The 14986-nt window shown below is 22.9% G+C and overlaps 1 protein-coding gene and 1 non-coding gene across 4 annotated transcripts in view; both read left to right on the forward strand.

Annotated features, from left to right (window-relative positions):
* LOC113553866 (sex peptide receptor-like) overlaps positions 1 to 14986 on the forward strand; it is a 126789-nt gene that overhangs the window by 42812 nt on the left and 68991 nt on the right. Inside the window, exon 1 of one of the 3 annotated variants that reach the window (XM_026957421.1) lies at positions 3510 to 3542. The exons of the other annotated variants lie outside the window; for them this stretch is intronic. The gene's annotated coding sequence lies outside the window, so the exon portion shown is untranslated. Of the gene's footprint in view, positions 1 to 3509; positions 3543 to 14986 lie in introns of those variants that run through there. 3 annotated transcript variants of the gene reach the window in all.
* Positions 1939 to 2010, forward strand: Trnag-ucc. Its single transcript has one exon. It is a non-coding gene; the product is annotated as a tRNA-Gly (tRNA).

Genomic DNA, 14986 nt, shown 5'->3' on the forward strand with positions numbered 1-14986 from the left:
AACAAGAATATTACGATAATTAGATTATGTCTTATGATTTATGATTTTAGCTACCATGACATAAAATATAGACTGGCTCTATTTAAGCCTAAACAATTAATGAGTAATAGTGTATAATATAGAATCTATGGAAATAATTATAAAACAAAAACTAACTAAATCGAATTCTATATTGCAAAAATGACGTCTTATCAACCTGAAATTGGAGGCGAATATAGAACTGGTTACTTAAAGACACTTATAAAAACTAAAGAGTTGCATAAAGATTTAGAAAAAATGGAATTTCTATCTACTGTCCTAACTAATCCTGATTTAGAATTCTACGCCTTGACTACGAATACTTTGCAAAAAGTCGATCATAATCACAAAGTTGTACCATCATTGAGAAAAAACAAATAAAAATTCATCACATTGGCTAAATGGGTTTATTAAAATGTATATTATACGTGTTAATTTGTCTTATCAAGTAAGATCAACATAGGAGTTCATCACAGTTCCTTTAAAATTGTATATTATCATATCAATGTAAATATTTTATATAATAGTATGTATTATATCAGGGCATACCAAATTGTGTTTGACTAAAATGGTGGGGAACCACGTAAGAATAACACGCCCCCCATTTTTGTTACATTAAATTTGGAAGAGGTGTTACACAAATGCACCTGGCGCTTACCTTTTTCCATTCAAAAAACGCAATACGATTGTGCTCTAATATAATATAATGTGTCCCTAATATATATATATACATATTCATATTCTAATAATTTTCCAATACGTAAATTATTTTGTTGTGATTTAAAAAAAAAATATTCGTAGGAGCTTAATCTTTTATGTATTTTATATTATTATGAATTTTACTATACGTAATAAAATTTTAAATTTATTTTAAAATATCTATTTATAGGTCTATGGATCTATTTTTACTATTTTGTGGTATTTATAGAAAGATGATATTTTGAGTTATATAAACTTATATATTATAATTATATTATAAAAAAAATTACTTTAATAACTATATAAAAACGTATCACAAAATACACTTAGTAGGCTGACAAACCCTTTCCACTTTGAATCGTTTTTCGTAGGTATATAATAATACATCATTGAGTTCAAATTTAACAAACCCATAGGCCATAATAGTAACCACTAACCTATGGTATGGAAATTGTAAACCTGATGTACAACTGAGGGGATCCACTTGCCTACCTTTTTTTTAACATCTTATTCATATAATAATTAAGTTGATGATTCTGATGATTATATACACACACACACACGAATATATATATATATATATATTATTACCACTAACTTTACTCTTAAAATATGTATAGATTTCAATGAGAAACAACCTTTCCTTACCGCATTATATTGATGAAAAGAACTAATTTTGGTTCACTTTTTTGCAAAACAATAGACAGGGTTTCTTTACCTACCCACTTCTTAAATCTTGAAAATGTGCTGACTTTTTTGAAAACAAAATTCGTAATCGAAAATTAAACTGTATTTCCTAAAGAATGAAAATTGAAAATCATCATAAAATAAAAATTGTGCAGGTAATTATAATATATATATACCTATTAAAAAATTAATAATAAAGATTGAAGGGCGTTGGGAGCGTGAATTTAATGTTTAATTAAAATGCATACATCATTTATCATGTTAAAATAAAAATGATCATATAAGTAATAGGTTTTCAATATACCTATCTACAATTTATTTTCGCGCGATTGCGTTTTTTTTATTTTAAAAATCTCAAAATAAGTCTTCTAAAAATAAATAAAATAAACATTTTGGTAGATGTAATGTATATAATATCCATTATACTCATTATAGAGAATATTATTGTTATATTATTATTATGGATTGTATTTACTAAAATATTGTAATATTGTCATTCCTAAATTGAGGTTATTTGAGCCCCTACTCTAAGTTGCGTTGGTGGTGTAATGGTCAGCATAGTTGCCTTCCAAGCAGTTGATCCGGGTTCGATTCCCGGCCATCGCATAAAAATTTTTGCACCTTGTTTATTTATATTTGTTCTTTTTTTTTAAAGGTAATAGGAAAAGATTTTAATAAGTTTGTTTATATATTACAGAACTAAATGTACGCATTACTTTCTGCACAATAAAAACATTATTTTGAATTAATAATTATAAAATAAAACGTAAATATAATAAAGTAAGTAGAGTGGATAGTGAACTATATAATGGTTCCTTAAACTTAATTTTGTAGCTCATGATTGATACATTAATTAAATTGGATAATTTAATCAATCAATTTTAAATTTTAATGTAAGCTTAATATTATACAATGAGACAATTAACACTCATTATTTCAAAAATTGGTTATATTTTAGAAGATATTTTTTAAATACAATATTTTTAAGATATAATTATTACATGTCATTCTTGACAAAAATGTTTACTATTTTTTTTTTTTTTTTTTTAAGTTGTTTTTTTTTGTAATGACAACATACTTATTATAGGTAATACATGAATTTTATGTATTACCTATACATATATTATATTCAATTTCATATTCCGAAGCAAATTATTTTTTTAAAGAATATTCGGGAATAAAAATTTAATTTCAAACAAGTTGTTAATTAGTAAATATTTTAAGTTTAGCTGTTTAGGTGAGTGGATTGGAGTGGTACTACAAAGGTGAGCTGTAAAATGTTAGTCCACAACCCCATTTATTTAAACTTTAAATACATAAGTATAAGTATATAACTAATTAACCAGAAATTAAATCCTTGTATGATAGTATAGCTATAGGCAGTTAGTTATTATAGTAGTTTATTAATTTATCTAGTGGCTATTCTACATTGTACATTAATTTGTCTAGTTAATATTAGTGATTTATGAAAATATTAATTATAATATATATATTATGAAAATAGCCTATAACTCCATTGGTTGTTTGAAATAATTTTAATTAAATTTTCAATATTACAATATTTAAATCAATATTAAAATTTAAAACTGCTTAATTGTTGTGACTAAACAAAAAGTAAAGATACCTATAATTTTTTTGCTATATAATGCTGTAAAACATAAAAAATATTTAGCACTAATAACAAATTAATAGATATATATTTATATATCAAAATTATATAACTATAAACCATTTTATCCGTATTCAATAATAAATAATGATATAGTTTTATTTTTGTATGTTATCAAAACTAACGTTAACTATGTTATTCAAAGTGCGCACCGTGTTAAAATCTTAAATTTATTATGTATATATAATATTTTATAGCAAAAGGAATCTCAATAAGTAATCAAATAATACAACTTATTTTACGATATCAATATTGTAATTTCGTTAATCATTAATCAACTCTGGAAATAATATTAAACGTTATATTATCCAAGTATATTTTTATTTATTGATATTGTAACAGAATTACATATAGATACTTATATTTCATTGCAGAATACTGACACAAGACGTTCAACTACACTGTGCCAGAAAAAAAATAAACAAAATCGAAAATACTTAAACTAATATGCTCAAAAATTAATTATCAGGTAACCATTTATAAATTCAGTTTGTTTTAATTACTACAAAAAATAATTGACAAGTTAAAAAAAAATTATATCATTTTTAACCACGTTAATGATGAATTTAGCTGAGGAATTGAACAGCGATTTACCATGACTATAATTATCAAATCAATATATATATTATATTATTTTATCATTTTATCATTTTAATAGTTATATATACACAATTATTTTTTTTCTAATAACTGTTAAAAATTCATATTTTTTTTCCAAATTGTTGACTAGTATTATTATTAACAGTGAATATTTTTTTAGAAGTTAATAAAAAAGTAAAGTTAAAAGTTTTTTTTTTTTGTATTAAGTATTCATTAAATTAATAGATTTTTTTTCAGATAATTCAATAAATGTCAATAATACATATTGTTTTCAAATAATAGTTAATAGCATACATTTTTAAAAATAACCATCCTAATAATGAATACACATTTTTATTTCATTAATAATAAATCACATTAATTTTTTTTTTTTCAAAAAACTTAATCCTTGTTATAGTTAAATGCGCAACTATTTTTACAAATTCATAACATGTTAGTTTTCATTTCTTACAATAATTATCTATTGAATTTAAAGTTTTTTAAATTTAATTTTAACTTATTATAAATTTTTGGATATTTATGGATATTGGTGATACTACTATTGACTTTAATAATAAGTTTCCATTTAATTTTAAAGTCAACTAATTTGATTAAAATTTCTAAAAATTTAAAAATAATATGGGATTCGATTTATAAAATTGTTCATTAAAGGGAGTATGAAAAAATCCATAGTTCTTTATGATCTTACTTAAATTTTTATTATAGCTATTGTAATGTTAAACATATGAATATGTTTAATTGATTATTATATTATCAAATAAAACCGCTGTCCAACGCAAGTACATTTGATACATATATAGGCGATCGGAAAACGTACCCTTTATATTTTGACAGGGTTTTAGGTTGTACCAAAAACGATTTTTTTTTGTTTTGTTTTACTAGGCTATCAAAACTAAAATTTTATAAATATTAAAATTAAAATTGTATTTTGTAAGTACCTATAAAACTTAAAGGTAATAAAAGTATATAATCTATATGTTGGTGTTTTTAATATATGTTTTTACATATTGACGAATTGTAAGCACATGCATGCATTAGTCCATTACCCTAAATATCTTTGTGACTTCAAACGTGTATTTTACCTTTTCAACCTTCCATACTAAATTGTTAACATTTTTTAAAAGTTCCTTTTTTTATCCTTATTATATTTTTATTATATTAATGGTTTTAACACAATTTGTATAATATTTCAAACATTTTTAACCAAAAATTATAAGCGTGTTAAATAATTTAACAAATAAAAACTTAAGTCAATAACTAAGTCATACTACATTATGTTTTATTATACTATGTATATTGTATAACCTACTTTAAATACTTTTATGTTTTTTTTTAGTTTTACGCAGAATATATTTTAACTAGGTGGATTTATATTACGATATATTACTGTTTAATAAATGTTATAAATTATAAAAAGTTATCATAAATATTTTAACATATAATTAATAATATTTTATGCAATCAGACTAAACATTCCTCATTGTATTAATACGTACGATTTCGTCATTTTACTATTTTCTTAATTATAAAGAATGAAATAACATTATTTTTGAATAAAATTTTAATTTTATTATGATTTTTATATAAATATTATAAAGTGTAATATGATAATTAATAAGTTACTTGTAATAATGAAAAATATTATAATAGTTACCTAAATATACAATGCTATTTGATTGGATAATCTACTTTTCAGTTAAATGTTTTAAATAATGATAATCAATTATATTAATATTCAATATCAAAGTATAACAATATACTAAATACTAAATTATATTATATCAGTCAGTGAAATATTTCCATGAAAAAAAAAATGCTTTGTTTGCATTGACATGTACGTTTTAGAATAAATTGTATGTTGTGATTAGTTTTCTTAGGAAACGTCATTACACATAATATACACGATACCTATTGTAAATAAGTAACACACTAACATATATAATATTATTTTGAATAATAGTATGCTCAATGGTACAATGAATTGTAAAGTGTATATAGTTACTAGTAAAACAATGAATTTTTAATAAATTTGTAATTAATGAGTTTCATTTCAAACAGTTTGTAAAGTAAAAGTAATAAAGCCAGTCAGAGGGAAAGCGTAAATATAATACATTTAAAAACAATACATAACAAAAAAAACATTCCTGTAATATTAAAAATGTTCATTAGACAATATTAATCAGAACTGTCAAGGTATTTTAGTTATGCGCTTATTGTTAGAACTTTAGAACATAGTAAGAACATTATTAGAACATTGTAATATTAATCCTATACCTATCTCCGTCTACAGTTTAAAAATAAAATCTATATAAATATTTTCCAATGTATCATATAGACTTCTAGGTACAAGGTGTCGTTTGAAATCATTTGTCTATTGGCCAAATAGTTATAAAACAACTTAACTAAAATAAAATAAAATTGTATTATCAAGACAACTTATAAAATCAAATATTATTAATAGATAAAATAGGTAAATACTTTTTAGTTTTAATGAAATTTAAAAAATATTATGATATTAATAAATAATAATTAATCTTGATAGTATATCATTTGTTTGATAATATTAAAAGTTTTAACGAAATGTCAGCCTGCAATGGTCAGCGCTGCCGAGGCTTATTTTTAATAAAAAAAAAAAGTTTTAATGTAAAATGAATTTCAAAATAAATTATCAACTTTGTTATATAACATATTATTGAATCTAAAAATACTTATTTTCAATAATACGTAACAAATTAATTAAATAATTTGGTAAATCGGTTTTTTAAAATTGAAAATTCAATTAAATAATAATTTATTACAATAAGAGATCTTTACACACGGTATCAGCTGTTCAAGCTATATTCATTTTCACATGTGCTTTGGTTGGAAGTTTTATCGGCTTTTAATTTATTGATTTTTAGGTAATAAACTAATAACTAGCAGAGAATAATTAATTTATTACTATACTAAGTATTTAATTTGTTTGTTAAATAAATACATCTTGGATCAATTATTATTTTTAAATTTTTTATCCCCATTGAAATACTTGAGAAAGCTTTAAGTAAACACAAATAATGTACATAACATACATTTAGTTGTACTTATTTCGTATATGTATATTTAACTATCTAACTATTTATTTTTTTAGAATGCAAATAATTTATCTTTCAAAATGTTATTATGGTGTATTGGTGTTATTAAAACATCTTGTTTAATGTGTAAATAAAGTTACTGAAAACGTATAATAATTTAACATACAGTTAAACCGACCAAGTAAATAAAATGTGCACTTCTTACTTAGGCCACATTGTCTATACTTTAATTTAGATTGGAGATTTATATTATTAATATAATGTAATATGCAACTACTAAATCTCATAAATCCATCCATTTCAAGCATATTACATTTTACGATAACAGACTATGTCACGGATTTGAATCGGTAAACAAACTAAAAAAAGTAATGGTATTTGTTTTTTAGGATAAATAAATTATAACTGTTATATCTATGCTATACTTAGGACTGTAAAATGAGTATTATTAAATATTTATTGACAATTGATGTAATAATACAAAATAAGATATATCCATTCACAAATCTCCTGTTTGATATTACAATAATTGGAATAATCGCCATAAACCATACTTAATAATATATTATGAATTTGTGATGCTACAACCTTTTTTTATATAAGACATAAAATAACGTAGATCGAATAAAATTGTATCGTATCATCGAAATAATAAACAATTTAAAATGAATATAAATCAAATATTATTTACCGTCGTCAAGAAATAATAACTGTAAATAACACAAGTGGCACCTACATTACGTTATAAAAATAAATTATTGAGTGTTAACTGCTCGTGTAATCCAATAATTAATATTTCGTAAATTATTGTTAATTAAAAAACTTGTATTTCAATCTGTATTAGCTATATCCACCAACTATGTTCAGTGTTCAGTGCTCACCTCTTTGTATCCTTAATAGTACATATTTTATTTAAATTTATTTTGATTTTTGAAAAATTGATTTATTTAAATATCAAATCATTTAATACTTTAAAAATACTCCTCAATTTTTTCAATTGTAAATCTTCTATTTTGTTGCAAATTTCTAGCATATGACATTTAGAGATAAAATTATTTAACGTGAAATATAAAATATATATAATATTTAGTTTAGTACTCATTATATCTGTTCAGACACTTTTTACAAATTATAAATAGTTTATTAAAGAATATCAATATAGGTTAACTTAATTTTTTAATCATAATAGCCTTTATTTATCCAATACCTATTTTTATGTATCCATAATCTTCAACACACAAAGTTTAATAACTCAGAAACTACTAAAATGAATATCAAGAGGACATGCTTATTTAAGTACTATAAATAATCAAATTATTCAAAAATAAAAGAATAATAGAGAAGTTAAAATCAGAATTTGATTAAATGCTTTATTAATATATTAAGTTGAAAAATACTTATTGTCTCCCGGTCTTGAAACTTTTCTTTATTGTTTAATATTATTCCTTACTACATTTAATGTAATTTTCAAAAATATTTAAGTAGATGAATTTTAATTAATAAGAAAATATTAAAACTATAAATGACAAACTTATTTGCGTTGTTTCTAAAACTTATAAGTTATATAAGTTATAATTATAGTTGATAACAATAGTATATGAAATCATATTATAATAACCACAGCATATTATTTAGTATACCGTAATAATAACTAATGATATAGTAGAAATATTAAGCTGACAGACTGTCTCCATTTAAAATCGTTTTTCTATTATAATGTGTCATTGATTTAACGCATCTGTAACTCATTCAACGCCTAATGTACGGCAAAATGGTACCGGCTGCATACTATTTATGTTCCCAAAAAATATAAATTTGTTAGACATTTCCGGTCATTCCGCGTGAAATAATCATACCCATGGTAAATTTCATTACATTACGCCTTAATATAAATATGTATAATATATATGTTCAACTGCAAAGCACTTCATTGATATAGTCATTCTCTGAAAAATTGCTCAATATAGGCAATAAAAAAAAAAATCTATTGCATAGATATATATAATATATTAAATTAGCAGATAATTTTTGCAACATTGTGGCCATGAAAGATGCTTTGATTGAAAATATATTCAAAATCTGCGCAATAATTACATTAATCACAAGTGGCTACGTGAATGAGCTATTTTGGCCGCAAAAAATATCAATATTGACGCTATTAGTTTTAAAATATAACAGTTATTGTTTATTAAAGAAATGTCGACACATGTTGTCGTTCTTAAAGAAGCAGAAAACTATACTGTTTATTTCTTGAATTCACTGTATTCAGGAAATCAGGAATTCCACTATATAACTTCCGATTAGAAAATAGTTCATCTAACATTTTACTTAGGAATTTAAATTCATCTAAATTATGCAACGGCAGGCAAAAGTCATAGGCAATGTTCTTGAAGTTACCATTTTGAACGGAAAGTTTCAAGGTGAAGTTGTTATTTTACCATAGATTCCAATTATCTCTACAGACTCACTCATTCAACTCAGACGTCTGCAATTTTTAATTTTCTTATTATTCGCAATGACTATTAATAAGTTTCAAAGCCAAAAAATAACAATTTGTTTGTTAGATTTATAAAATTCATGCTTTTCACATTGTCAGTTATATGTTATGTGTTCTCGCGTTGACAAACTGTCATGGTTATTCATTTATACACATCAAAAATTGATGAAAAACATTGTTCATCAAATTACATTAGGATAAATACAATATATATACTATATTTATATTAGTATTAAGATTCAAAATTTATTTTAATATTTTACTTTTTTAACATTAATAAAATACGGCTGACTAGAAAATGATTTGAATTTTTTCTTTTTTTTTTTTTTATCATTTAATAAAAATGAAGATTGTCCAAATTTGCATCATACGTATAAAATTGCAATAGATAAATGCGCCATATTTCTATGATATAACAACAAACACAGATGCATTTTGTGCTAACAACAAAGTTACCTTGACAGCTAGTAGTAAATATACACTTATAATTATAGTTGAAAAGTATGTAAAATGTTGATTAACACAGCAATGTTTACTTTTAAACATTGATTAAAAATTAAAATAATAAAATACTTAAAACCAGTGAAATCGTATCTATAAATCACTGTATAGCTTATAATGTTATAACACTATAATGTTGCTTTATAAACTTACTAGGTACAATGATTGATTTTTAAAATGTTTCATTAACATTTTAACTGTGAATGAATAATAAACAAGTTGACACTCATATTTGAATATTTGATTGATTATGTAATATTAACACTTGCAACGTTAGATTAAAAATTAACGGTTATAATTCTATTATATATTTATATATTACAGGGCCGTCCCTGGGGCAGGGCAAGCGGGGCCCTCGCTTGGAAAGGCCCCTCTTCATACAATAAAAAAAATCAAATTGATGAGCAAAAATAAATTTAATTATCAATTTGTTTTTTATGTAAAATTGTAAAAGAAAATGTCACCAACTTAGCTATAATCTCTATAGAAAAAGAAATTGCTGACCAATTAATATATGATGATATTATTGATCAATTTGCAGAATTAAAAAGTAGAAAAGTTAATTTTTAATACATTTTTATATTGTACCTATTACTATATTTTATATTTATTGCCTTATTTTTTCAATATTATTATTTATTATATTAAGTTTGATTATATTATGAAATGTTGCGTTATTAATTTATTTACTCATTCGTATTGTTGTAGGACAGTTGGTGTAAGGTACTATATTTGTTAAGACTATTTGCGCACATTTGAGTTTCAGATTTGGGGAGCTATATGGGGTAATTCCTTTATTATTAAACACTCATTATTTTGTCAAGTATTGACTTTTTCAATTTTTTTTTTCAAAATATTTTGATTCATGCTTTACTCAAACTGTATAAAATTTTTTACTTTTGTCACCCTTTTATTTAATAGGTAAACCACTATCAACTTTTTATTTTCAAATGGCAACCCATATTTAAAATGCACTAAATTAATAGGGCTATTTTTTTTATGAATTTTAACTTTCAAATTATTATTTTTCGTTAAGTTTTTAGCAAGATATATCTGTTCAAAGTTTATTGGTTTTCAGATTTTATAATACTTTTTGTTTCATATCTCATATGTAATAAACTCGTTTTGCACTTGTAGTTACCAATGCCTCATAATCGTAATAATCTGTAAGAAATACACCTAATAACCCTCAAAACACCCAACTTTGAATAGCTTAAGTCGTGGTTAAATGAAAAATAATAATTTTAACGTTAAAATTCATAAAAATAATAGCCCTAATATTTTATGACATTTTAAATATAGGTTGCTCTATTTAGAAATTAAAAGTTGATAATGATTTCACTATTAAATATAAGGGTGAAAAAAAATAAAAATAATATATATATAGTTATAGAAAAGCACAAAACTAAAAATTTTGAAAAAAAAATTTGAAAAAAGTTAACACTTTTTGATATAATAAGTGAAAATGAAAAAAGAATCACCCTGTATATGCAACTAACGCCCAGTAGTGATATTTTAGACATTTTAGGTCCCGCAATTTTACTCTGCCCGAGCCCTGCAAATCATCGGGACGGCCCTGATATATTATATGTTTATTCTATGTTTTAAAGTGATATTATTTTAGTATAAATGCAACGATATAGATAAAAACATAGTCAACTTTGTCAAAACATAATGAATTATACACACTTCAACATAATTCTATTCGCTGTGAGTTTTCTGTTTTGATTTGTATACTTTTTTTAACATATTTTTGTATTATATAAACATTTGGTATAAGCGACTATCGAATTCTGATTGAAAACAAGTCAAATAAGTTAAATTTTTGCAAACGTTTTGGTATTATACATTATGACAATTAATTATGATCGAATAGAATGATATGTAACAAGCTACAAAAGACCATTATATTTCAAAATGCCATTTGATAGAATATTTTTTATTTTCTGGTATTCAATTATATTTTATTTTCTGAACCTTACACTGTTTTCATCGTTATTTTATTGAAATACTAAAACAATGCTTTATTTATTTTTGTTTTAACACAAAATTATTTGTTATACTTAAATGTGGAGACATTTAATGAAGAGTGATGACCATGAGTTATAATAATTAAATCGGTAAATAATAATTAACTTACCATAGTAATTCATTATAAAATTAATATCAATTAAGATTCTAAGAATTATTTTTATAAAAAAAAGAAATTATACATTAAAGCATATTATTTATGTAATTCAAAGAATATTATACATCAATCAAATGTATGCTATTTCTCATCTACCAAAGTTTCAATATATTATACCTATTTAAATTTGAAATGAGAAAAAATATTTCATATAACTATTATATTTGTATTAAATTATGATATCTACATTGTATTTAAATTAAAATGATCCATATAATTTTTATATATCATACCTGCAATTGAAAATAAACGAAGTTATGGTGTAAGTACAACTATATGCTCATGATATGATATTCCATTCACCAATCAGTTCTGACTTCTTGAAGTCAATACAAAGTAAAAAGTAGTAAAAATGAATTAAAAATATGTTTTTATAATGAAGAAAAATAACAATACATTTTTGAGATTAACAAAAATCATCAAATAAAATTAAAAAAATAAATTAAAAAATACATGTCACTAACCTATTCTAGTAATTTTTTTCAATTTATAAAATACAACACATTATTTTTATAATATTTTAAAAACAATATATACACTATCAATGATAACAATTTTATTGGTACTTTGATAGGTATCTATAATTTACTGTGTAATATGCGTACGAATATTAAATCTGATTAATTATTTTAACTAACGTTATATATGTATACCGTCTTATAATATTATACTTACGCGCATTTAACAGAGATATAAAAATAATTTTATAAATGATACAAAAATATAATTAATAATTATACTAGAAGTGTTTTAATATTTTAGTATTTAAATATTATGTTTTATAGGATTAAAAAAATATACAAAAAAGAACTTTTGGTGTGAAAACAATAATAAATTATGATCGATGTTTTTTAATTTAAAAAAAATACTAAAAAGTTTTAGAAACTATAATTTTTTTATTTAGTTAAAATAAAGTTGAAAATTAATAATAAGAAAGTTTATTATTTTCTAATTATTTTTGTTGTGATTTTTTTACGGCCAATAAACAAACATTAATTTGGGAAAATTGTGTATAAAAAATACCTAGCACAAAGTAGCATAATAACCTTTTTACCCTAAAAACTCGTTTTTCTGTACTTTTGCAGATACATTTATACAAAATTATATAAATATGTAACTTTTAATAATTTATTTACTTTTTAAATTGTTACAACTATAACTTGTCAACAAATATAATAAATATATTAAAATGTATATTATTCCATGCACTTGATTTTAAATGTAGACATGTATAATTAAAAAAAAAAAATCATTCCAAAATAAATTTAAAAAAACGTTAATTATCAAACAGTACAATCAAAAAATATGCGGAATTAAAATTTATAAGAAACACTTTTATAGACGATAATTTTTCATAGTTTATTACTACACTGAAATTACTGTAAAAAATGTAAAAAAATACCACTAAACTGTGAACAACTAAATAAAATTGTCTATCCATACACTACAGTTTCAAACTTTTAGAGCGTTTATATGACTGTGCAATCCAAAAACAGTAGCCATTGAATAAAATAAAACCATTATCAAACAAAAACATTTCTCGCTGAGATTGTAATCTAAGAAATACATTTTATAAAAAATAACCAGTTGTAAAAGTATTGTCAAGAATATTTTTATGTATTATATAAATTCAATTTTTTTTAACATCAATTATTCTTTATTTAAATGGTTTTTTTTTTTAGTATGCACAAATATTGTATACTTATTTTTACTTAATAATATTTAATTTCATATTAATAATATTTGTACCGTAAATCTGAATGATATTATTAAAAACATAACAGGTATTTAAATTTTAAGAAATAAATCCAATTATCATCGGTAAATGAAAAATAGTTTATTCTTATATATTCTTACATAAAAACTGTTTTAAGACTCCTTGTATTTCATAAAATATTGCCTAGTAGTTTAATCCAAGTATGATCTTATGAAAATAAAACAACTATTGAATAAAACGAAAACTATTTTCGTGAAACGTCGTTAAAAACTATAATACAATAATATTTTATAATGAAATAATATTACACTCAAAAACCAATATAATGTGCGTATCCCATAAAAGGTATTTCGCTTTAAAACTCATGATATTATGATTATGATGTGTTTCTGGCCGTAAACGAAAGTGAGCCGTCAAAAAAGCTATAATTTAAACTAAAGCGTTCTCTATTTTATCGCAAATAATAATCTTAGACTCGCCTCCATTTTATCTCAAGTGAACAAATTAGTTACATTCACTATATGATATTATTACTCTGTTAGTATAATATATTTATCACGTGTACAACAATATATAGGGTGATTCAACAAGGATACTCGCCACTATTTTTCATTTAATAACAAAGTTATTAAAATTCTGATTTTTGAAATGTTTATAATAATATACACTATACACTTAAGACCATATTTTAAATTCTTGACATTTTTTCGTACTATTTAAGAAGTGTTCTATGGAAATACAAACTTCTGTTTCCCAAATGACAATTCCACTTTTTTATTGCTAATTATTTAGTGGATAATTTTTTTTTGAAAATGTCGTTACAGCCGTTGCACCTTATTAGACGAGTAGTTTTTCAGTTATTAAAATGCTTATATTGAGGATAAAAGTCTTTAAAAAAAAGTTAATTCTCAAGTCACCGCATAGCCATCATATCTTCCAGTACTATACGTCTACATTTTCAGAAAAATTTTTCGCTAAATAATTTACAGCGGAAAAGAGGGTTCTAGTTCTAAAATTTAAATTTAAATCTACACAGAACACTCTTTCAATACAGCACAAACAATCCAAAGAAAATTAAAAACATTGTCTTAAAGTTTGTTACAAATTAAAAAAAAAAAATCAGATTTTAAACAATTGCAATACTGCAGAAAAACGAGATGACCATGCTTGGCAATTCACCCTGTATGTGGCTTTAGTACTTTTTCTATCTAATTCTGGCGGTAGTTTTAGCGTATCCTAATCTATTGCGCTCGAGTGGTTACAAGGGCACAAAATATTACGCGTGCAACAACTATATAGTATACTATATACTCGTAGTAATTCACCAATATTATTATTT

Source organism: Rhopalosiphum maidis, chromosome 2, assembly GCF_003676215.2.
Source record: "Rhopalosiphum maidis isolate BTI-1 chromosome 2, ASM367621v3, whole genome shotgun sequence".
Classification (NCBI taxonomy): domain Eukaryota; kingdom Metazoa; phylum Arthropoda; class Insecta; order Hemiptera; family Aphididae; genus Rhopalosiphum; species Rhopalosiphum maidis.